Below are 23,086 nucleotides of genomic sequence, written 5' to 3' on the forward strand. Positions count from 1 at the left end.
AATCTAAAATTATTCCAAAATAAAATTTATTTTAAAATATTGAAGCCCTAAAAGTCCGCAATGATATCCTTTAATCAAATCAATGTTTTTCCTCTTCCTGTGCTTGTCTGTAAATATGGTGCATATTCATTTTTATGTATGTGAAGAAAGATACTGAATAGATATTATAATTGGCTGTTTTACTTAACATTTATTAATATTTTATGTATTGCTTCCTTCTTCCCTCATCCTTCTACCACAACCATGGAACCAGTATTGAGGGCGTGTATGTTACACAACTTCTGCACGGCCAGGCCCTCAGATACAAACATACACACACGTACCCGTGGATCACAAATGTCTCCCCTTCTTCATCGTGTTATTTATTTATTTTCATGTTTATGTTTTTCTGAGACAGAGTTTCATTCTTGTCACCCAGGCTAGAGTGCAGTGGCATGATCTCGGCTCACGGCAAGCTCCGCCTCCTGGGTTCAAGCAATTCTCCTGTCTCAGCCTCCTAAGTAGCTGGGATTACAGGTACCTGCTACCACGCCCAGCTAATTTTTGTATTTTTAGTAGAGATGAGGTTTCACCATATTGGCCAGGTTGGTCTCGAACTGCTGACCTCAAGTGATCTGCCCACCTCAGCCTCCCAAAGTGCTGGGATTACAGACATGAGCCACCACGCCCAGCTCATTGTTATATTTATATATCTGTCCAACTTATTTCCTTACTTCATGGCATGGGCATCCCTATAATTCGATGAATGTGGATCTAACTCAACATGCTTAATATCTGAATGATACTCTATATTAGGTGTGTAGTCAACTTATTTAAGCATTTTCCTGTTGGTGGACTTGCAATTTTGTGCTGGAATATGTCTCATTGTACCTATGATATGCACAAATGACTTCATTTCTGCAGACTAGATGAGCAGAAATGGAACAGATGGATGTGTGTGCATGTGTGTGTGCATATGTGTGTGTGTGTGGATGGGAAAATATAATAAACAACATATAAAATGCTCTCTCCTTTACCTCCTCATCAATGTGGATAATATTAATATGATGGTTTTTCCAATATGATAAACCAAGATAGATGTAATTATTTATTTTCATTTACTTTTCGATGCTTCCATATACGACTTGATATTTTTTAAAATATGCTTATCAACCATTTGCATTCACCTCTCTGTGAATTGCCTATGAATAGGATTCACTCACTTTTTTCTGTGCTATTTCACTTTTATTATAAGTTTGTAAAAGTTATTGATATGTTGTCCATATTAACTCTTGTTATAGCTCAAGTAATGTTTTTCCCAGTATCCTTGCCTTTGTTTTGTTTGGGGTATCTTTGTTGTAATTAAAAAAAAATCCTATAGTCAAGCATGCATAACTTATTGACTAAATGGGACTTGGAGGGCAGAATTATGAAATAGACTTTTTCCCTTACACAGCACAAGTCAAATGTTTCTCCCTTCTCAGGTTCCAGAAGGCATCTCAGGCACTATCAGGATCAACCATTACGGTCATCTCCGGTTATCATTCCCCAGTCTGATGATCAGATATTGAATGTCCAGCCTAATCTAAACCTAAGTCTCCCACTCTCATCTGGGGAAGGGCTCCCCCAGCCATGGTGAGAAGTGAAGCCAGCTGGACTTCCTGGGTCGAGTGGGGACTTAGGGAACTTTCCTGTCTTACAAGAGGATTGTAAAACGCACCAATCAGTGCTCTGTAAAATGCACCAATCAGCAGGATTATAAAAGTAGCCAATCCTGGGGAGGATTGAAAAAAGGGCACTCTGATAGGACAGAAAAGGAACATGGGAGGGGACAGTAAGGGAATAAAAGCTGGCAACCCCCAGCCAGCAGCTGGCAACCCCCAGCCAGCAGCTGGCAACCCCCAGCCAGCAGCTGGCAACCCCCAGCCAGCAGCTGGCAACCCCCAGCCAGCAGCTGGCAACCCCCAGCCAGCAGCTGGCAACCCCCAGCCAGCAGCTGGCAACCTGCTGGGGTCCCCTTCCGCGCTGTGGAAGCTTTGTCCTTGCGGTCTTCACAGTAAACCTTGCTACCACTCACTCTTTGGGTCTGTGCCATCTTTAAGAGCTGTAACACTCACTGCGAAGGTCCACAGCTTTATTCTTGAAGTCAGCGAGACCATGAACCCACCGGCAGGAACTGACTCTGGACACAATGGCGGCTTCTGACCAGACCCTCAGAACCTGAGGACGGGGTGAGTCCTGACCTTATTCTTCCTCATGCCCATTCCCTGTGTTGGTCTCCACAGATGGCCAAGACGGTGGGCCAGTGGAGAGGGCCTTATCTCATTGGTGACATTTCAGTTGGACATTGGTGCCTGCTGGACAGTAGATGCCAACACTTGGATTCTCTTTCTTTTTAAAATTGTGATAAAATATACATAACATAAAATTGACCATCTTAGCCACATTAAAGTTACAGTTGAATGGCATTAAGTGCATTCACATTTTTGTAAAACTGATACCACCATCCATCCCCAGAAATTCTTCATCTTCCCAAACAGAAACTCCATACCCATCAAACACCTCCCTGTTCCCCTTTCTCCCGCTAGCGCCTGGTGACCACCATTCTACTTTCTGTCTTGGTGAGCTTATCTGACTCTCTTTTCCTATTTGGAGCTCCTGCAGGTTCTCAGAAGGCAGTCCCTGTGGCCCTGTGTCGTCTAACCCTAGCAGAGTCAGGCACGACCTGGGGCTATCCCAGGCCCTGCTGGTGGCAAGGTTCCCAGGGTCCTCTGTGATCCATGCCTGAGATGCCCATCTGCTCTCAGGACACAAGTCGCTCTGTCTCTCCCACTCTGTCCTCCCAGGAAGCTCTAGGCAGCTTCTGACACTGTAAATTTCGCCAAGCCAGGGGCAGCTTTTCAGGGAGTTCTCTCCAATCATCCTCATTTGGCATGAGCTGGGGAAAACACACCTATCCCCACAGGGAAAGGTGACAGGTGAAGTATCTGCATAGCTTCTTCAAAGAGAACTCGTTGCACCCTCCTCACAGTCCTCCTTTAGGGCCCAGGAGGCAGAACAAATTTTGTTGGGGCTGCCCTTCACAAGTCTTTCCGGGAAAGCCGCTCACTCTGGTACGATATGTGACCCTTTGCTCTTGGATGCAGCTTGAAATCAGAAGACCCCCTGTGACTCCCTGCTGCACAGGCTATCCTATCCTTTATGGATTAAAAAAAAAGAGATTTTGAGAATCAAGTCAGAGGGGGGTTCCGGGAGGCCCAGTAGGGATGTGACAAAGAACGTCTCCCCAACCCAACTCTACTCAGGCCTTCCTGAGCTCTTTTCCGACTATGTCTGACTTTGCGACCCCCATGTTCGTGTCTGCATTGTCCAGTTTTAGCAAGAACCCTGCTAAGTCAGTTTAGCCAGGAACCCCACCCTCGGTATCTGATCAGGTTCCTTATCCCCCACCACTCCCAGATGATGTCTGGCCACCCTGGTTTGTCTTCAGCAATAATCCTCTCAGGTCAGTTAAGCCAGAATCCCCCCACAGCCCTGATGTTTCTTCTGAGTAATTTTCCATCCACTGACCCCTGTCCTACTCCTTGGTGATAAATTCCCACTTTTCCTTGTTGCGTTCAGAGTTGAGCCCAGTATCTCTCCCCCACAGCAAGACCCCACCACAGTGGTTCCTGTACCTATCATAATGGTCCTAAATAAAGTCTGCCTTAACATGCTTTAACGAGAGAATGAATAACTTTGTCTTGAATAGATGTTCCAGATCTCTCTCCTCTTGCACAAGCAGGCCTCATGGTGTGGGTGTGAGGGTGCCTTCTGGGCAGGGAGCCCCAGCAGGAGAGCAGTGAGGAGGCTATTGCAATAACCCAGGCAAGAGGCTGGGAGCTGTGGCTCATGCCTGTAATCCCAGCACTTTGGGAGGCCAAGGAGGGCAGATCATTTGAGGTCAGAAGTTTGAGACCAGCCTGACCAACATGGTGAAACCCCATCTCTACTAAAAAATACAAAAAATTAGCCAGGCATGGTGGTGCTTGCCTGTTGTCCCAGCTACTTGGGAGGCTGAGGCATGAGAATCACTTGAACCTGGGAGGCAGAGGTGGCAGTCAGCGGAGATCGCGCCATTGCACTCCAGCCTGGGTAACACAGCAAGACTCTATCTCAAAAAAATAAATAAATAAAATAAATAAAAACAACCCAGGCAAGAAATAACTAGGCTTGTGGGAATCGTGTTACCCTATTCCGGAAAATCATTATTTAATCCATAAATTATACTATAGTTCCTTCAGAATCATTTTCGAATTCAAGAACCCATCAAGTCATCCTGGAAAGCGCTAGTTATGAGGACGTAAAAGATGAAGTCCCTGCCTTCTTCGGAGGAGACAGCTGGACCAAAACAAGGAGATGGACAGTCAGGGCGTGGGCGGGCCTGCCTAGCTCGGCCATGCTCCGGAGGCTTTGACTACTGGATCCACAGCCCAGCTCAGAGCCATGCCCCTCCCCTTGGCATTTCCAGGTCCAGTGTTCTGTGGGTGATGCTCTCTGGGGGTGATGCGTGCTGCATTCCACAAACCGACCATGCTGGTTCCTCGTAAACACAGGAGGCCAAAGAGAGTGAATTAAGGAGGCTTGTTAAATGGGGCATGATAAATATCATTTAGCTGGAGCATTTGAGCTCTGGCGCCATCCAATGAATGCATCAATTGTCTGCTTGAGGCTGTTAATTTGCTAACACCTGGAATCACAGGCCATCAACCATTTCTACCACAGACTCGGCACGCCATGAGAAGTGAGCACGCCGGTGCTCCGCGGCTCTAGCAAGCTACTAAAATGCATCAAAACCTCACTACATACCCCATAAATACGTACAATTTAATTATATGTAAATTTACAAATAAAATTAAATTAATAAAATTTAAAATAAAAAATAAATAATTTTATACAGGCATTCCTGGGAGATAGTGCAGGTTAAGTTCTAGACCACCACGATAAAGTGAATATTGCAATAAAGCAAGTCACGTAAAAAATAATTCCAAAATTCTCACTTGCAGCTATGTACACATATGTATATGTGTGTTTATATGTATGTATATCTATCTATCTGTTTATCTATCTATGTCTGATTTTTGCACTGCTTACTGACACAAAGCAAACTCCACTTCTTTTCTTATAGAAGCTGGCATAAAAAGGCCTGGTTCACTCATCCCCACCAGGATCTCACTTCTTCAGTTTTAATTACCCCACAAAATAGATGTTATAAAATGTAGTCACACTTTATATATTCCTATGATGATATAGGACTATATAATCATGTGGCCAGATTGAATAGATAGAAGTGTTCCACTGTGGGGAACATGCTCAGGTTTCATTTGCACATATCAAGCATCCCCAAAAGAAAACAAACCAACAGGGAGACAGAATTGGTGAGTTGTTCCAGAATAGCTGCTATTCCCTGCCTTCAGCTGAGACAGGCATCCAGGCCTCCCTTCTACAGATGAGGAAGTGGAGTGTGGAGATGCTGCCATGCCCTTGCACCCCTGGGCTCACTCCCAGCTCTGTCTGAACCCCTTTCTCAGCCATCCCAACACCTGGACTTGAACCCCGTCTCTGCTATCAGTTTGGTGTGGGATAAATATTCTGGGATCCACAACATCCTCTTGAGCATTGAATGCTTTTGCTCTTTTATGTTGCTCATCAATGATGTTTTCTTCCTGCATCTCAGATGCCACCTCCAGCATTACTCTCATAAGAACACATGACTGCCACACAGCAGAAGGTTGGCTGTGCAAATCCTGATGCCAGTGGGAATTCTGGTAAGGCCAGCAGCAGCAGGAAGAATGAGGCAGGACTGAACCTCCCAGGGTCCTGTCCTATGTATGAAGAAGGGAAGGGCTGGCCCAGCCTTCCATGGGGAAGGGCAGAGCATGCTCTGAGCATCCTGAGGAATGCATGAGTGAGCCGCACCATTCGGTCCTGGTAGCAAGCAAGGAAGAAATGAGATGAGATTCCAGTCTACGCGGTACCTCGGAATCAGTCGTCCTCCTGAGCGAGAAAAGGGTTCCTGGATCATGGTGGCAAACAGATGAATACAAAACTCCTCTTTTGCAAAACCCACAGTAGGGGGCAAGCAGCTGTCAGCACACCACGCTTTGGTAGAGGCAAAGCAGCTCAGAATGCTTAATGTCCCTTAAGGATCAGCAGTGCACATGGAGCCTGCTTCTGTGAAAGGGCTGGAGGACTCCACTGCTCCATGACTAATTAAAATGCACCAGAGCTTAGGTACCATGCAAGTTGTCTAAGGGTTTGCTCACATTGCTCCCCATGGGCAGCCCCAACAGAAGTTGGAGGAGGCAAAGCCGGCAGATCCACATCCTCAGTGGAGGTGGCCTCCTGCTGCCCACACAGGCCAATCCAGGGATGAGCCAGGGAGTGGTGCAGGAGCCAGAAGGTACTGGGACACAGCTTCTTCTGCAGGTTCCAGGTGGAACTTCCAGAATGCCAAGAAGGTTTTTGGGAGATTGGGGACAATGTTAATTAATAATAATTGTTAATTAACAATGTGTATTTCTCATTCTCTCATATTTCTAAAAGATGAGTGAGGCAATTGCTCTATGGGAAAATCCAATCATTTACTGACAGTATATTGACTGTCAATCATTAATTGCCTCCATGAAAAACCTCTGCAAATCTCCTATAGCAATTTCTCCTGGAGCACTTAAAGTATCATCAGATTAAAGAACTGTTTCTATACTATTTCACATTCAGGAATATATCTGCTTCTCCCAGGAGGTGTAGCAGTCCATACAGGTATAGTCTCTACCCACAGTAGTAAACAAAATTAAAAATGTCCCGTTTAGCACAAGTGAGAGAAGGGCAGGTTCCCTGGCCCCAGCATTACTGAGGGCTGGTTGACTTACACACAATGTGCATTTCCCTCTAGGAAAGTGGGAATAATAACAACTGTTTTCTCCCAGGTAAAGCAACACAAGATATGCTCAACAAAGTGTTTAGAGTTCTTCAGAAGAAAGCTACAATAAAATAATATAGTGCTTAGTGCTTCAGCTGTTTTCAGCCTAGTGCTTGTACACTGACTTACTCACATCTGAGCTACCACACAATTTAGGAGATGAAAAACATCAGTCCTACTCAAGCATTTTAGGTGAACATTTATTTAAGGAATTTAACAGGTAAAAGAAAAGGATTTAAAGAGTTAAGAGAAACTGATTGTGTTTGTGTGCGTGCATGTGTGTACGTGTTCGTAGTTGGGCATATGTCTGTGAGTAAGTGCACGTGTGTGTGTGCCTGTGTGTATAGTTATATCTCTGTACATGAGTGTATGTGTGTGTTCATGTATGCATGCACACATGTGTGTGTGTCTGCATTTTTTTTTTTCTCCAGCAGTGATCATTTCTGGTCCAGTGTCTTGACTGGCACCAAGTCAAGCATTGTCCTCCACGTCATCAGCTGCAGGCCAGATAATCTAAGGTGAGACCTGATCTTAGATTTCATTTACTTTCTGGACAAGTCTCCTGTGTCCCTTATTATTTTAAAAAGACTATTCCTTAGATTCAGCTTAGTGTGTCACGTGGAAGAGTACTCTCTGTTACTGATGATGCTGACTTAGCTCTGTAAAATGCCTGGAGTTGAGAGCCTCAACGGGAGACTTTCTCCCAAGCCCCGTATCTATCCTGCAGTTTACACAATGAACACCTCGTACGCTGAATGCTGGAAGCTTCAGCACATGACTGGCTGTCCACAAATGCTACCAGCTCACTGGGCCTGCCAGAAGCCCCTCGTCCTACCCACTCCACTTCATTCTGGTGTCAGTTATAGACAGTGGGTTCTTGGCTGGTGAGAGCTTCCACACTGGCCTTCCTCATTTTGCTAAAGACCAGGTGGAGGTACTGGCGTGGAGGACAGTGGATGAGAGGTCTTCTATAATAATAAAATTGTGAAGCCTGGGGACAGCACCCTAGTTATAGACTTCAGCACTGTAGTGAGAGAAATGCACTCTGTACTTAGGAATCATGTGTTGCTCTGTATTTCAACCAGATATATGGAATTAACTGAGTCCTATCCAACAGAGGCCACTTTATAACACAGAAGCCAAGTTAAACCCTTTAGATGAATGTCAATCCCATTAAACCCCATAAGAGGAGGGAGGTTTAGTTGAATGTTAAGGAAACTGATAGGGGCTTTTCTGCAAAGAAAAGACATAAGAAAGCTGTTCTTTGTAATGCATAGTTATAAAGAGTGAGCCCAGAAAGAACTTTATCTTTATAATTAATAAAAGGCATGTTAAATAAGTGTCACTGGCCCTTCAAATAAATTGCTTAAAATGCAATTATTGCTCTTAAATGAATAAATGGCCATAAAGACCTTCAGTAATCCAAAGGAATGAAGACTAGGGCTGATACAGATCACAGAGCACTAACAACCTTTATTTAAATAGTAGTTTAAAATAGAAATGTTTTGCTAGATGTATTGTAAAATCTTTAGCTTCAGATATTCTCAATAACTGCATTATTTATTTCAACCAGCTTATTTGATTTGTCACTTAAAACTGTTACAAATGCATATTTTAAAGGCATAGGACATGGTGGAGTGAGTAGGGACATAAGTCTGAACACTTGGCTCATGAGCCCACAGGCTTGTGACCCTGAAAACAACTTTATTTCTCTGAGCACGGGGATACCTTTCAATAAACAAAAATACTGGCCTCATTGAGTTTTCAGCGTGTTCCAATGAGGTAAGAAATGTGAAAATATCATGTGCTGTGAATATTATTAGTCAGAGTTAATATTAATCATTGCATTTTAAACATGATATATTTAACTCCTGCTCCAAACTGCCAACCACGATGGTAAACATGCTAAAGTTTCTACGTATGGAACAACAAAACCAATCCTACATTTGGCTCTGAAGTTAGCACTTTCTTTTGAAGCACTGACATGCTGATAACAATCAGTTCAGTCAATTTGCGGGAAAAAAACATTTGGACACGATGTTTTGATTGACTAAGACAAAACAACAGGTCACCTGTCTGAATCACACTGTTCAGTGGGGCAGTTTTATGTCTTCTTGTTTTAAATGCAGTTTTGGAACGAATCAAAGCATTAGAGACATAACTGCTTTTCCGGGGGCATAATATTTCCAACTGTGAAGATCCACAGGTCTCAGTAGCTGTTGACTCCTGTGATGTGAAGGAGGGAGGGGCTTCTCTACTCAGCTCATTCACGTTGACACAGGGCACTGACAATTGAATCATCTCAGCGGTTTCGTTTGTTCACGGGCTTTGCAGGCTATTGGAGTATGTAGGGCCATGTGTTCAGATTCCAAATGATTCAACTGAGGCCTGGCGAGTAAAATGAGGCCATGGAACCTCAGAGTCAATAAGGATCCAGAATCCAGTCACTAACTTTTAGCCCAGTACATTGTCTGAAGCCCTGTGTGCCGAGTCTCTGCCTTGATACAGTCAATGTGCAGTCAATACAAGGCCAGTACTTGAATTTTTTAAAAAGAGATAAAAGGCCAGACGCGGTGGCTCATGCCTGTAATCTCAGCACTTTGGGAGGCTGAGGCGGGTGGATCACCTGAGGTTAGGAGTTCGAGACCAGCCTGACCAACATGGTGAAACCCCATCTCTACTAAAAATACAAAAATTAGCCAGGGATGGTGACAGTCACCTGTAGTCCCAGCTACTTGGGAGGCTGAGACAGGAGGATTGCTTGAACCTGTGAGGTGGAGGTTGCAGTGAGTCGAGATTGCGCCACTGCACTCCAGCCTGGGTGAGACAGTGAGACTCTGTAAAAAAAAAAAAAAAAAAAAGGAAAGACAAAGGAAAACAGAAACAAGAAAAACCTGGAAGACGAGCCATATACACTTAGGACAGAAGTGGCAAGGATGGTAGGCAGGTGCAGGGCTTACTGTGCAATGCTTGCTCTAACATCAAGCCTTCCCAGAGATGGACTGAGAATAGAGGACTATTGTTGACAGTCAGACAGAGCATGCTCTCAGTGTCTGCAGAAGCTGGGTTCCTGGCTGTTGGGCCAGTGAGACTCCTCACACCACCTCTCAGGAAAGTCACAGGGAGAGTATTGGCAGCTGGGCTTAGGGCCACACAGGGCTGGGTGGATTGGCAACTTGGAACCTATCGCTAAAGGGCCAACAAGTGACAAGCTAACAACACCAGTATCCCACAGAGGAAAACAACACATACCTTGAATTTCAAATCTGGGTCTCATTGAGCAAACTGCAACCTCCAGTTGGCTCTAGGGGGAGGCGTCTATGATGGAGAAATGCAATATGGTATTGGGCCCAGTGGTGGTGTGATGTGACCAGCAGGTCACTGTCGCAAGAGAGGAGCTGGGCCTGCCACCACCAGGAGGTAAGCTGCGGGCATGGGCCCAGTTACCCACCACCACAGCGTCACACGGGAGTGCCTCATGCTTCCCGCCTCACTTCCCCACTCTGCAGCTTTCAGTGGATTCCCCTTGCAGCTCTGTAGGTAAATGAGTTAGTGGATTCCTCTATGAGTTATTTTGTTGTTGTTGTTGTTATTTGGACAGGCAAAACTTTCTTTGCTCTTCTCACCAAAAAAAAACTGGGTTCCCATCTATCAAAAGGCATATGTCTGTAAAGCTATGAGTCAATTAAATTACAAATCAAAGACTATTTCTGACTGAGTCATGTCGACGCCTTATAAGAACTTAGAGTATATTGAATTATCCTGAAGCAGGGAATCCCTGGAAGTGAATATTTTGTCTGAATTTGCACCCTGTAGTGGGAAGGTGGGCAGTGCCCTGCACAAGGAGCTCTGCCCTGTGGTTCGGCAAAAGGAGGGCAATTCAGGCCAGGGAGCAACGTCCTCATGTGGGGGCGGTGTGGCCTCAACAACCCCAAACAGACGCGCAGCCTAAACTACACAAACACTGACCTGCATGGCACAAACCAGGAGATTTCTATCTCTTATGAAAACAGGCAAACAGCCAATCACCCTCCATGCTTCATGTTAGCAAGATCACCGTCCCAGCAGGTGGTTAATTGGCATGTTGTGGCATTCCTCCGTGGTCCAACCCACCATAACAAACCAGGGTTGTGGGTGACCCCAGGGGAGGCTGGCTGCCTGGAAAGGGAAGAAAGTGCACCGTGGACTCTTTATCACTCCAGAGGAGAGTCATTGGGTTTACTCCCTGCAGTGGTTTTCATTGTCATTAAAAATAATAACAATAATAACAAACAGAAAATTAAAAATAAAGCTTGCAGCACCACAGCCATTGGTGCAGCATTGTGCGGTGGCGCAATGTTAGCAACCAAGCGCTATTTACCCTCTGACTCTTTCAATCTATGTGCATTTCACAAATATTTACTAAGTATCATGGATACACAGATAGAAAGAGGTGATTCCCTACCCTTGAGGAGCAAGCAGCCTAATGAGGAGATAGATGCATAAACAGACAATTTCAACACGATGTCAATGCACTATAATAAACCCATAGACAAGGCCCAGCGAGAATGCAGGGAGGGACCCCCTGAGACTATTCATGGGCAGGTGCCGCGGGGGGGACCCCCTGAGACTATGCATGGGCAGGTGCCTCGGGAAAGGCTGGTCAGATGAGGGGAGAGGAAACGTGGCTTTTGTGGGGGACAGGAGGTCCCAGAAGCATTCAGGCTGGAAGGATTCCATGCAGTGGAACAGCTCGTTCAGTGTCTCATGGGAACCGCAGACCTGTAATGTTTGGGCAACCAGGCATAAAGGTGGCTGGGACATGGGGAAGGTGTGTCAAGCAAGTGGGAATAAGCTAGACAATGGGGGAGTCTCATACAGACCTTGATCAGGGGATGCCAATACCTTGCAAGCCAGGGTCCTCTGGTCCGGTGGGTTGGTGAGATTGGCAATTGCAGCCTCAGAAGCAGAATGCCCAAGAGGGCGGTAATTCCAAGCAACACAGCCAAGCTTCAAACCACGGCCCCCATTCCATCCAGGGCAGCCTTGAAAGACAGAAATAGAACACGAGAGACATCTGCAATTGTACGTTTTCTAGAAGCCACATTTTCAAAAAGTCTAAAGAAGCGGGTAAAATTAATTTTTATTATAAAAATGATTTTGCCCACTATAGCTAAAATATTATCATTTCAACATGTAATCAGTTCCCAAAAAGTATTAATGTATTATTTTTCTTTGTATTTTCCATTGTAAGTCTTCAAAACTCAGTGTGTATTTTACACATACAGCACGTCTCAGTTCAGAGCAGCCACATTTCAACAGCTCCATAGCCACACGTGGCTGTTAGTGGCCATGTGGGCCAGCACAGGTCTAGAGTCTGAAGTGTCCAAGACACATGTTCTCCATTCAGGCCATAATTGGACAGAACACCATACTTGCTGGTATTTCTTTTCCAAAAGGTACATAGAAATGAAACAAGTACCCCTGCCAAAAGACATATAGTCATCCAATATTTCAACTGCAAGCTATAGGACTAAGTTGGTGGGAAAAGTTGTCTTAAAATAAACATGTACTGCATACTTCTCTTTGATTTCCAAAGCTTGAAGAGGAGAGGGTGGCATAGGATAATTTGCATTTTAATAAACACAGCCTCTTGCAAAACAATGCTCAACATTCTTGATGAGCGCCTCCCAATAACAATAATTACCATCAGAAGATGCCATGCCAGCATTCTCTAATGACTGTCTCCCAAGGCAGGCCATGTTTTGATTGACTTAAGGCAAAGCTGTTAAGTAACTTGCATGGGGCCATCCAGGGCGTTGGGTTTATGCAACTTGTTTCCCAGGAGGAAAGCAGTTTAATTTCCCTTAATCGGGCCACAATAGAGTTGGCATTAGAAGTAGGACTACAGCATGGGAATGTGTACACAATTTTTCAGTACTTAGGACCTCAGAGGGGCCCTAATTGTCCTTTAAAGCACACGGTAGTCAGTGGTGATGTCACCAGCCTCATGTATCATGTCAACTCTGCCATATTGCCCCATCCCATGCTGGATGGCTCCACTCTACTCAACTGAGGATGGGTGTACGTTTGGTTGAAGATTTAGCCACATCCAAGGGTCTGCTGGGTCCTATAGGCTTTCACAGCTTAATCCCTCACGTCCTCAGGCAGGCTTGTACCTGGCTTGCAGAATTCCCATCCCAAGCGCTCTGTGGTCTTGGGCTCCTTTCCAATTCTCAGTTTTGACAACAGCACTGTCGTGTTTGCAAGCACAAGACAACCCCACACGCCCTGCCAGGGCCTTATAGCAACTTTGTAGAAAAGCACTCACAAGAGATGCTCACTCACTCTGAGTCACCATGCACCAAGCACCGAACCAAAAGCTGTGCCGGGATGAGATCAGTAAATCTTCTGTGCCACTCCATGAAATGGGTCTGGTCATGATCCACATCATACAGACGGGGAACCCAGGGAGGTTGTGTAACTTGCTTTTGCAGCTCAGTAAGACCTGCCAAAGCCAGTTGATTCTGGGGGGCAAAGATTTAAGCTACTAGACATGGCATGCTTTATTTGGCGTGGTTAATTTCTTGTCTTGTATGGTTATTAAATAGAAACACCATGGCAGGCAGAATTCTACAGTGACTCCCAAGATTTCCACCCTCTCACATCCATGCCCTGTGGAATCCCCTCCCTTAGGTGAGGGAGAAACCCATGAATACGATGGAACAGCACTTTCATAATTTGATCAAAACTTGGCTGACTTTGAATTGATTAAAAGAGACTATCCAGGAAGGCCTGACCTAGTCAGGTAAGATTCTTAAAGGCCCTTTCTGAAGAAAGAAAGATTCTAAGCATGAGAGAAGCTGTGGATGGGGCCAAGTAGCAAGGAACCCCAGAAACCTCCAGGAGCTGAGAGCAGCCCCTGGCAAGCAGCCAGCAGAGAATGAGAGCCTCAGTCCTACAACTTTCAGGAACTAAAGAGGACCCTGAGCTGCACGAATGAATGCAGGCCAGCTAACACCCTAATTGTAGCCAGTTGGAAACCCTGCACAGAGAATCCAGCCTGGATTCCTGACCCATAGAAATGGTGACGTAATAAATATATGTTGTTTTAAGCCACTGAGTCTGGGGTAATTTTTTACATAGCAAAAGACAACATATCCACATACTTTTCCATCTGCAGGTGGACTTATCTGATTATCAATACTTGCAAAAGGGGGCATTAGAAATACCTTCCTTTAATTAGTTGCTCCATTTCTGCAGGCTCTTCCTCACTGGCAATATTACTATTTTAAAAATAATTAATAAACTTTATTTTTAGAGCAGTTTTAAGTTCACAGCAAAATTGAGTGAAAAGTACAGAGATTTCCCATTTACCCTCTGCCCCCACACATCCACAGCCTTCCCCATTATCAACATCTCCCCACCAGAGAGGTTCATTTGTTACAATGGATGAATCTACATTGACATATCATTATTACCCAGAGTCCATAGTTGACATCGGAATTCACTTTTGGGGCGGTACCGTCAATGGGTTTTGACAAATGTATAATGGCATGTATCCACCAGTATAATATCACACAGGGTAGTTATTTTCATGCCCTAAAAATCTTCTATGCTCAACCTATTCATCCCTCTCTCCCTTCTAACTCCTGGCAACCACTGACTTTTTACTGTCTCTATAGTTTTTCTTTTCCAGAATGTCATATAATTAGAACATATAGTAAGTAGCCATTTCAGGTTGACTTCTTTCACTTAGTAATATGCATTTAAGGATCCCCCATGTCTTTTCATGGCTTGATAGTTCCTTTCTTTTTAGGGTGGAATAACATTCCATTGTATGAATGTACCACATTTTATTTATCTATTCACCTACTGAAGGACATCTTGGTTGCTTCCAAGTTTTGGCAATGATGAATATAGCTACTATAATCATCTATATGCAGTTTTTTTTGTATGGACATAGTTTCCAACTCCTTTGAGTAAATACCAAGGAGCATGATTGCTAGATCTTATGTTTAGTTTTGTAAGAAACTGATAAACTGCCTTCCAAAGCGACTGTACATTTTGCATCCCCATCAGCATTGAATGAGAGTTCTTGCTGCTCCATGTCCTCACCAGGATTTAGTGTTGTCAGAGTTCTGGGTTTTGGTGTGTGGTGGTATCTCATTGTTTCAATTTGCAGTTCCCTAATGACAATGATGTGGGGCATCTTTTCACATGCTTACTTTCCAGCTGTACCTCCTCTTTAGTAAGATTTCTATTAAAGTCTTTCACTCATTTTTTAATCTAGTTGTTTGGCTTCTCATTCTCTTGATGTTGTCTTTTGCTGCGCAAAAATGTTTTATTTTACTGAAATCCAGTTATCAATTATTTCTTTCATGGACTGAGCCTTAGCTGTTGTATCTAAAAAGTCATCACCATACCCAAGGTCATCTAGGTATTCTCCTATGTTATCTTCCGGGAGTTTTGTTTTACATTTTAGACTCAAGTCTATTGCCTACTTTAGTTAATTTTGTGAAGAGTACAAGATCTGTATCTAGAACTTTTTTTTTTTTTTTGGCATGAGGGTGTCCAGTTATTTCAGCCCCATTTGTTAAAAAGACATTTCTCCATTGTATTGCCTTTGTCTTAGTCAAAGTTCAGTTGACTATATTTATGTGAATCTATTGGGCTCTCTACACTGTTCTGTTGAGATGCTTGTCTATTCTTTCACTGATACCACACTGTGTCAATTACTATATGACAAGAACATATTTGTATCCCTCCAAAATCCATATATTGAAACCCTAATCCCCAATGTGAAAGCATTTGGTGATGGGGTCTTTGAGAGGTAAATAGGTCACAGAGTGAAACCCTCATGGTGAGATTAGTGTCTTTACAAGAACTGACTTGAGAGAGCTTGTCTTTTCTCCCTCTGCTCTCCACTGTGAGATGACTAAAAGATGACTATCTGTGAATGAGAAAGAGGGCCCTTACCAAGACCTTGACCATACTGGTACCCTGATCTTGACTTCAAGCCTTCAGGACTGTGAGAAATAAATGTTTATTGTTTAAGCCACCCAGTCTGTGGTGTTCTGCTATGGCAACCCCACTAGGTTACCTATGAGGCTGGTGTCCTGGCTGCCCCTTGTAGGGCTCAAAGGTTGGACCACAGACTTGATCGGTGTGATTCAGTAACATGTCCTTGTTCCACAGTATTCATTTAATTCTAAAAGGAATACTTTAAAAACTCACTAAAGTCTTCCATCCCTTCTTTCACACAAACCAAAGCAGCATTTTCAGCACTGCCGTATGTGATGAAAATATGGCACCCCAGGGGGCAAAAGAATCTTTTGTGCAAATGCAGATGAAACATCAGTTGTGATTTGCAGGACATAGAAGGGCCTGGATCTCAAAGATTGCTTGTTTCTTTTGCAAACTACAAAGTAAATTCTGTATCCCCCAACTGCCACCTTCTGACTTCTGTTCACAAACATTGGGCCAAGAGAGGCCTGAGGTCAGTATACATGCCTGCACGTGGCCTTCTTGAAGGCTTGTTTGCTTCATTTTTATGCCTACAAGGTTGACATTGAATTGAGTTGTCCTCTGCATGGTTGCTGAATCATGATATATCATTTAGTAAGAAGAAAATTGTGACCAGGTGCTACAACAAAGTTAAGGGATGATGAAGTTTGTGAGATACGATTTATGAACACAGTTAAGGGTGGATGGACACACTGGAGAATTTGCAGAAATAGGCTGGTAAAGGAAGGCATTGGAATCTACCTATGGACTTTTATAACTAAAAGATTGAAATTGACTTTCACCTGTACCACCCCACCCCTTCCTCACCTCAACTCCCCTACACCATTGGAGGGTTACAGGAAGCAAAATATAATGTTCCAGGTTGATCTACCTGATACCTTGAGGAAAAGGCACTGGTAGGTTCTCACTAGAAGAAATATCAACAGACCACAGATCCTATTCTTCCCACCCACATTTCCCTTTTAAAAGTGTAAATTTTGGAGTTAGCTCTGGGTCTGAACCCCAGCCTGTCACAGTAGGGACAAGTTACCTACATGCTCAGAGCCTCTGTTTCCTTGTCAACTAAATCAAAATAATATAGTTGTCTCTACAGATGAACTTGAGATGTTGAAATAATATAGATACAGAGCCTGACAAATAAGATGCCTTCAAATCATTTCTCTGATTTGGACAATTTTCATTGAGTTATTTTATTTAGTATCTGCGTGGACCTGTCTCTGTGCTAGGAACTTTCATGCCACCATCTTGTAAGGTTAGTGAGCCCCCAAAACTTAAAGAAAGGGATGCTATGTCTGCACCAAGAAAGCTAAGAGGCAATTAAAAATACCTATAAACTGGCAAGCTACAGCTCCTGTTTCTTTGTTCACCTGTTTTGTTTTGTTTCCACCCAGATGATGCCAAACAGTCACTGCAGAAGAATTTGCTGCACGGAGCTGTCTGGGATGCCTCAGACCTGCCAGCGGTAGAGCTGCCTGCCTTGCTTCCTCTTGCTTACTCACAGCTCTAAGTCTGAACTTGGCTGCAGCTGTCCTGAACAGCCCAGGAGGAGCCTAGGCAGGAGGAGGCTTCTCTCCTATGCAATTTGGCTGAATTTTAGTTACTCAAAAGAGCAAAGGAAGCACTTCTGAATGTTTGTCAGGAGGAGCCAACCACCTTAGCTTGCTCCCTGATGGGTTTTGTTCAGCCCCTGCCTTACTGTTGTCAGCCTGGACTGTCTTCTGGGCTTGGGTTCACCATGTGTCTGCACCACGGGAGTGTCTCTAGGTGTCTCCCTTCCTGTGCATTTCTCCTGGGCATAGACACCCATCCTGTGGAACACTGGGAGGAGGGTACAAGACCCCACTGCACCCAGGCTTGGTTCCTCTTGGGTGCAGCAGCCTCATCCCCTTGCAAGCCTTCCTCCCACTCCTCCCAGAAGGCTCTGCTTCCTCCACTTGCTCCTCTCCTAGGTGTGAGCCAGCAGGGTTTGGTCACCCAGATATGAAGTATTAATGTTGGACTCCTGTCTGGAGTCGGGAGTCTATTAAGGAAGACGTGTGGGAGAGGCCTGTGTTCAAGGCCCTTAGAACCATTCTGCCTGAGCCATCAGCTCCTTAAAAAGAAATCACCAAAGATCCCAAACAATGGCAGACTCCCCCTCCCACCCTTTGGGCTACTTGGTAAATAGGCCCACCAATTCTATCTCCAAAATATCTCCCATCAGGACCATGTGTATATTGACATCTTTATCTTCCATCAGGTCAGGGTTGCCAAAAAGCCTCCATCCAAATTTCCTGAAAAAGCCCAGTTTCTCTAAATGTGTGCATGAACACGGTGCTGGGCATGGCCCTCTCCTCTCAGTCCTTCTGCAATGCCCAGTGCCTTCACAGCCCAGGCCAGACTTCCTAGTGGAAGAGCAATGTCCCTCCTGACACGGCTTCTGCTTGCATCTGCAGCCCCACTTCCCCCACACCACGCTGCACCCTGAGCTCCTCACGGAGAGCCACCGTGTTTCACACCTGCCGTGCTCTGGGCCAGGTCGCTGGGCTTGCTGGTCCTTAGACTTGGAGCACCTGATGCTGTTTGCCCATCTGTCTCCTTGTCAGCCTTTGAGAATTGGATCTGTCAGCCCCTCCTCAGGAAGCCCATGAGAGCCTCCGCCCCATACTCACACAGACCCTGAGCTAGGTGGCCCCTGCCTGTGCCCCTCAGCTCCCAGCCCAGCTTCCATGCAGCTTTAGCACAGTTTACCAGCACCATCAAGACCCCTCTGGGAGGACAGAGAGCTCTGGGAGGACAGAGAGCTCTGAAGGACAGAACACGCATGCCTTTCTGGTTGTTCCTCTGAAGCCTAGCACAACACTGACACGTGAGAAATACCGGCTGAATAAAAGGTGGAAGTAAAAAAGAACAACACTGACACGTGAGAAATACTGGCTGAATAAAAGGTGGAAGTGAAAAAGAAAGACAAGAAAGGAGGATAGAAGGAAGCAGAGTGGTTGGGAGGAAGGGAGGGGGGAATAGCTTTTCAAGGAAAAATGATGGATGGTATGAGAATGAAGGGGAGATGCCTATTTCCTACAGAAAATTTCTAGTGTCTTTAATAATGGCTTTTGGCATCACTCTTTTGTTTCTCATTTTCTAGACTCCACATTTAAGGCCTATCTAGTGCAAATCGAAGGGAGAAAAGGTACCAGTTCAATTGCCAAGCAAACTTAACATATAAGTTAGTCGCAGATCTGGACTGGAACACAGATCTTTCTCTTATTTTTGAAGCACTCAAGGTTGGGACTTTGACTATCAAACTTGGCTTCTTAAATAAGGTGATGCTTACCTGGGTTTCTTCCAAATCATCACACCCTCACTCAAACTGTGTTTAGAAAAGAAAGGGGAAATTAGCTGCTTGTTGCTCAAATATTAAGAGCTCCTTCCTGCAGATTGACGCTACTTTGTAGATCAGGCCACGCCTGGCAAAATTCTTGGCAGTGTTGTGTCTACACAGGAGAACACCCTCCTAATGGGCCGTGGGTTTACATTTCCTGTAGAGAGATGTGACTGCTATGCATGATACCCTGAAAAAGTGATGCTGTAGGTCCAGCTACCTGAACAATGCAGACTGCATCCCTTCGCAGCTGTGGAATGGGGAGCGCTGGTCCCACACTGAGGACTGAAGGATTCTCTGCTTTCTTGCTTGAACTGCAAAGGATGCCTTGACTTTGGGCTGCCAGGATGTGGACGGTGTGCTGGCTTTCACCTCGCCAATTGGCAAAGTTGGCTTGGCCAACCTGATGGGTCAAACACACCTGGGGTCAAAACAGAATCTCTAGCTCTACCCTCAGCCCTCAGTCCCATAGCCACATGAACAATCTGAGCAGTGTATTTTCTGGTGTGAACTGAAATAGGAGGACAAGGAGAGAGGAAACGAGGGAGGGATTTGAGCAGAGAAGAACACAGCCCTTGGCCCCATGGTGGGCTGTCACCAAGAAGGTGAAGGGAGGGGGCAGTCCCAATCTGAATCCCACCAAAATAGGTGGTAGAGGGTTGCCCTCCTTTCTTCCCTCACCTCTGACCCCGCTCTTCGAAGCCCTGGTCCTGTCAAGGCACCTATCCCATGGCCCATGTGGCAGTAGCTTGTTCCCAGCGACCACTCAGCTTTCCACTGAAAGGAAGCAGATAGAGAGTGAGTCGAGGTATCACTTACTCAAGGCAGAATCTTCCAGAAACTTCTAGACTCAAATGAGTGAAGTGGTTAAAGATAGAAGAGAAATCACTGGGAGCAAGGTCTCTAGATGGGGTTTTCTTCCCCCTGTCCCCACAACTCCCATGGCATAAGTGGCCATTTTATAAACTTGCTGCTGGGACAGCTTCATTCCAAAGATATTGTGGTTGGGCTGTGAACCCAGGAAGTTTACATGATCAATTTTTACCCAAAGGATTGTCACATGACCCCCAATGCTGGGATGACACAGAAATACAATCTGTCAAATTTATATGAATCCAAAGGGAAATGAAACATGTAAAACTGAGACTGCAGCCCAGTTTTTTGTTATGGCTTCAACAAAGCAATGCCACGTCAGCCTGTCTGAGCATAGCACATTGTCTTCATGTTGATGTGCAAGATTCCCTACAGACTGCAGACCAGGGCTCAGCAAGAACATGGAAGGAAAATGTCCCACAGCAAAAGGAGAAACAAATACAGATTAGAGTGTTTAACAGGGCCAGGCACACAGCAAGTCATCACTGGATGGCAAATCTAAACTCAGCAAGTCATTACTGCATGGTGAATCTAAGTTCTTACAGTTATCACTAGTACTGCAGACACCTAGTGGAGAGGTGTGCTTACTCATGCAGTGTGAGAGTAAGCTCAGGCTGCCAGCACAAAATACCATGGACTGGGTGGCGTAGACACCGCAATGTATCTCCCACAGTTCTAGAGGCTGGACATCCAAGATCAAGGTGCCAGCAAGGTAGATCTCATTCCGAGGTTTCTGCTCTTGGCTTGTAGGTGGCCACAGTCTCCCTGCGTGCTCAGGTGATCTCTTCTTTGTGTATGGAGGGAGAGGTGGGGGAAGCCTTCTGGTGTCTCTTACAAGGACACTAATCCTATTGGATCAGGGCCTCACCCTTATAACCTCATTTAACCTTAATTACTTCTGTAAAGGCCCTGCATCCAAATACAGCCGCACTGGGGGTTCAAGCTTCCACATGTGAATTTTGGGAGGATACAACATTCAGTCTATGAGATGGAGGCACAGTCCGGTAGCACTACTCTGAAGTTATCTGATGCTGTGCATCTTTATCTACATGGTGACACTTAATTCACAATTTATCCCCAGGACTCAGGCCAGCTAGGCAGGCATTATTAAAGAAAAGTCTGTCTGGTTCAGTAAAATCTTAGGATAAAATTCTACTAAGCCTATCAATTGGCTTTTGATTCCAGAACCATCTTTGTAAAAGGTTGTAGGGAAAATTTGTAAAAGGTTGTAGGGAAAAATATGTGGGGGAAAAACATTTAAATGAAATCATGGTCTCCTTTGGAAATCCAGGTTACAGAACATGGTGTGCAGGTGTGAGGGTCACCAGGTCTTGCTGGATTGCAGATGCTCATGGTGAAGACAGGAGTTTACAGGGGCAGTGGGTCTGCCCACATGTCCCAGCACTGAGCCGTTGCTGACTCTCAGAACCTGGTCATCCAGGTGCTGTGTCCCCTACTCGTTTACTGTAACTGAGAAATTTTCCAGGCAAGGCGGAGCTGAAGTCTAAATATATCTTCAAGCCCTCATGCCTGTCTGCTTGCAAATATTTCACCCTTCCTTCTTGGCTATTTCCATCAATGTTGTTTTGTTCTGAGAGTGAATGCCCAGAGAGAGACATTCTGTACTTAACCGGTTTGTGTTTTGTGATTTTTGTGCTGGTACTAGCTCTTTCAGCACAGTGAAATTTTAAACAAGTAACTCTCTCTGCTTCCCAGACACTGTGCATTCCCTGCCCATGAGGAAGGAAGCAGCTTATTCCATTTTCACCCCAGCAGAACCCCTGCATGCAGGTTTAGGTCAACACTAGCTGCCAGCAGGATGGAGACCCAGCAGCACGCGGCAGACAGGAGTCTCGCCGCGGGTCGTTGATAGAAGAGTAACGAGACTTTTCTTGAAATAGTGTCCTGAGTTGAGATCTGAGAAGAACCTGTTATGCATCCTAGAACACAGTGCATTTGCAAGTCATAAGATGTTAGCACCGATTATGGAGCCTCGTGTGTTCTTAGGGGCTATTTCCGTGACCTCGTCGGGGGTTCAATGAGCAGCTTCAACAGAAAATTGGATTTCCTTTTCCTCCAAGGCTGTCTTATTTCCAGATTACTCTGGACCTAATTTGAATCGTGCACACCTACCATGGCAGGCTGTTTTCCTGTCCACCCAATGATCTCCATACAATCTCACTGCTGGGTAGCACCTCCATTCCCTTGCTTACCTAAGCCATCAAAACCTGCAACAACTCACAAAACCACAAAAAGCAACAGAAAATATCAGAAGATAATCCAATGAATCAAGACCTCCAGAAAACTGTGCATAATATAATTCAGTTTTTATTTCATTTAATGATAATGTCCACAGTTAATCAGGCATTCCTTATCATTTGGATCTACATGTTGAATAAACACAACATCCCTAGACCTTTGAGGGTTTTCTAAATAATCTGCTGTTGATTTTCTTAGGTACTGACCAGATTACTATGAATATTCCTGATAGAATATGCTGACAAGAAACAAACAGGACAAGCCTAAAATAGAGGCTCTGGTAAACATTCAGGGAAAAGTTTATTACTGACATGTGAGAGCTCGGTTTTCAAGGTTAATAAAATAAAGTTGACAGAAGTCGTGATGCCTCACATGACTCAGACCCATTTCTCCTTTCCCTCGTAGCAGATACCGGTGGGCAGACAATTCAATGAACAATCTTTGAATTCTGATTCCTGACTCAGAAAGAGAAACAAACCCCTAGAGCAGAAAACTTGTTCAGTGACAGGAAATATTCCATACATGTTTGTGTAACACTGGAATTCTTCTAATCGCATGAGGACATGACATGACATGACATGACAGCTGGCATGCTGGGCACTGCAGTGAGTACCACAGGAACAGACTGCACCAGTCCACGTGCAAAT

At 44.8% G+C, this 23,086-nt stretch overlaps 1 long non-coding RNA gene across 1 annotated transcript; it reads left to right on the forward strand.

The window, feature by feature from the left end:
• The first annotated feature begins 2,003 nt into the window (after positions 1-2,003).
• On the forward strand, positions 2,004-22,793 carry LOC130540485 (uncharacterized). Its single transcript, XR_008954453.1, has 4 exons — positions 2,004-2,210; positions 7,375-7,458; positions 17,338-18,873; positions 21,897-22,793. It is a non-coding gene; the product is annotated as an uncharacterized LOC130540485 (long non-coding RNA).
• The last annotated feature ends 293 nt before the right edge of the window (positions 22,794-23,086 follow it).

Source organism: Pan paniscus, chromosome 11 (assembly GCF_029289425.2).
Source record: "Pan paniscus chromosome 11, NHGRI_mPanPan1-v2.0_pri, whole genome shotgun sequence".
Lineage (NCBI taxonomy): Eukaryota > Metazoa > Chordata > Mammalia > Primates > Hominidae > Pan > Pan paniscus.